The sequence below is a fragment of the Marmota marmota genome, unplaced genomic scaffold (genome assembly GCF_001458135.2).
Source record: "Marmota marmota marmota unplaced genomic scaffold, marMar, whole genome shotgun sequence".
In the NCBI taxonomy this organism is placed as follows: Eukaryota; Metazoa; Chordata; class Mammalia; order Rodentia; family Sciuridae; genus Marmota; species Marmota marmota.
In genome coordinates this window covers 34,458,371-34,461,436 of record NW_026000082.1, presented here as the reverse complement: position 1 = coordinate 34,461,436, position 3,066 = coordinate 34,458,371, and the positions used below count along the sequence as shown (strand labels likewise).

General features: G+C 44.4%; 1 protein-coding gene across 2 annotated transcripts in view; it reads right to left on the bottom strand.

Annotated features, from left to right (window-relative positions):
* Positions 1–3,066, bottom strand: part of Wasf2 (WASP family member 2) — a 26,837-nt gene that overhangs the window by 21,216 nt on the left and 2,555 nt on the right. The window lies entirely within an intron of this gene.

The window sequence follows — 3,066 nt, the reverse complement described above, 5'->3', positions numbered from 1 at the left end:
GGGAGGGAAGGGAGGGAGGGAGGGAGGAAGGAAGGAAGGAAGGAAGGAAGGAGTAAAAACTGCATTTTAGGTAGATCACTCTGGCAGAAATATAAGGAACAGATAAAAGGGGGTTAAAAAGGAGGCCAAAAGTAAACTACATCGATAGTTTAGGTCAAAGTCAATGAAGGTCTGAACTAGAGCACTGTTGCCAAAGACACAATAAAGGACTGAGCAAAGAAATTCTTAAGAAGTCTAAGTTTAAATATTGACTTTTGAGGCCGAGAGTGTAGCTCAGTGGTACAGTGAATGCTTAGCATACACAAGGCCCTGGGTTCTATCCCTAACACCAAAAAATAAGTAAATATTGATTTTGCCTCTTACTGGCTGTGTCTCTTTAAAGAAGTTACTGTACTTTTTGGAGCTTTTATTTCTTCATCTGAAAAAGGAGACTAGAACTTTCTACCCTTATAGAACTATTGAAAAGATTAAATGAGATTATATCAAGATCCTGGCAAAAGCAGGGGCTGGAGTTGTAGCTCAGTGGTAGAGCGCTTGCTTAGCATGTGTGAAGCACTGGGTTCAAGCCTCAGGACCACATAAAAATAAATAAATAAACATATTTTGTCTATCTACAACTAAAAAATATATATTAAAAAATAAAAAACTGGCAAAAGTAGACAATCAAGAAATTTGAGTTCCTTTCTCTCCTTCTCCTCATGATCCCCTGAAGAATTACTTATTTCCATTTCTGCTGGTAGATATGAACTCCTGGAAGGCAGAGACCATTTCTTTTTCTTTCTTTCTTTTATTTTTTTTTTTGAGAGAGAGAGAGAGAAAAAAATTTTTTAATATTTATTTTTTAGTTTTCGATGGACACAACATCTTTATTTTATTTTTATGTGTTACTGAGGATCGAACCCAGCGCCCCGGCACGCATGCCAGGCGGGTGTGCTACCGCTTGAGCCACATCCCCAGCCCAGAGACCATTTCTTATCACTGTATCTTCTCAGCATCCAGCACACAAAATATATACAATACATGTTTACATGTGGGAGACCAACCTTACACGTGACTGAGTCACACTCCCTGGCTGGGTGCTGAGGCGCTCAGTCACAGAAATGTGGCAGAGCTTTCCCCACCCTTCTTGGGTTCGAGGGTCAGTGTCTCGTGTGTCTTGCTACAGCCCCATGGGTGAAGCTATGCTCACCTGTTCCTTTGTAATATAACCCCTTGCCCTGTTTAGGATAGAATCTTCCATGGAAGTGCCTTGTGTGTGTCCCCTTCTCTTACTGTGCCCTTGGATGTGGCCTACCCAGGTGTCAGTCAACCTGCTGACAGTGGACATCATGAAGATAGACTCAGCCCCCTGAAACCTGACCCCTTGCCTCATTTGAACAGCTTCTCCTCAATAAAAGGGGTCAGCGCATGCTCTCGCTCACTTTTTCTGTGGACCCTTAACGTCAGAGGAGTCGTCACAGCGACCCCAAAGAAAAAGGTATTTGTGTCTCTTAAGTGGTTATTTTGTGCAGCCTAGTTAGCCCAGTTTAACTGGAGTAACCCCTGAGCCTTTTAATCGCAAGAACTGAAACCCGGCATTAACTGGATGAATAAAGGGTCAGTTAGAAATCTTGTTTCCTTAGGCACAAACAGAACCTTGTCCCTTAGATGGGCTTCCTCAACATAGGTGTGGTCTGATCACAAGTGGGAGGGTCTTCAATGGCATCCATCAACACTATCCTGGAAAAACACCTTAGAGGGAGCATAACTCCTGCTGAGTGTGAATAAGAAGCATCATTAGCTGGATGTTCTTTGTCCTATGGAGAACGAACTAGTATGTGATTGACTTCCACCCATTTGGCCTTCTCAGGGTGACAGAAGCAGAAATGATGCTTTTAAGAAGCAGTGAGGCTCTCTACAGCTTTCATGTGCTTCTTTGTCAGCAGCACTGCTGTTGAGCTACTGTCAATGTTCCTTTGTAAAAGACAGGCACTGGCAGGGTTTCATTTCTTTGTGACACCCCATCCAGGTTTCCCTAAGCCCTGGATCAATTGAGATGGTCCCTGAGCTAGGTGAAGGCTTAGGAATCTCAGACTCCATACATCATTTGGTAACAGAGCTCTATCTTCTCAGGCTCCTATTTTAAAGGCAGGACCTATTACTATCTGGGGGAATGCAGGCTTTCTTGATATTCCTCTCCCTTCACTAAGGACAGTGATGCGACAGGAGGGCAAGTATCTGAAATAATTCACACCAAGTTGCCTTTGCTAAGGAATATCACACTAAAATGGCATTTTGACAGAGGTGCTTATGGGACCTGGGGTGGCAGTAGACAAATGCAGAGCCAACCCAAGCATCTGCCCTTCCCATACCTCGGCTTCAAGCAAATAAAGTCAGCTTGATTCAGAATGAAACCCAAACCACGTGCATGTACCCCATGTACTCCCACCCATGGCAGTCTCATTCATTCTTACCAATTAAAAAACAAAATTGTAATTGAACTGGCTTTCCCTCAGCTCCAAAACAGACTGGGCTAACCCCCATCTTCCTCCTAGAGAAGAATGGCTCCAGCTACTATTTGTGTCACTGTATGTTCACACAGCTTGTAAAACTCCCAAAACCCTAGAGACTGCAGAAGTAATTTGTACCCTGAACTTGGACCTGGGGGCTTGCAGCACAATTAAATGTGTACCAGGGTAGACTAGTCAGCCAGAATTTCTCTGAGTACATGTTTGCTTTACTCCTCTTTGGAAAGAAAGTGGGGGAGGGTGTTGGATAGATAAAGGCTATTGGCACATTTGAGGCTTCAACAAAGTCAGGCTACATCGAACAGCTCCTGTAATTAGAGGCACATTCCCCGACCCAAGACACTGCTCTGTGAACCTCCCACTTTACACACAGAGAATTCTGCTCTGTCATTCCATCTGCAGTTTCTGCTGCAGCTCTTCCTGCTACCCTTCCCACAGATTTCTTTTGAAGCAGGTGGAGGGGGAGGGGGAGGGAACCTAGAGGGTGGTGGTAGATGGAGAAAGGATGGGGGGAAGAATCTGTACCAAAAAAGGAGCCTCTCTTTGGGGGGGGGGGGGA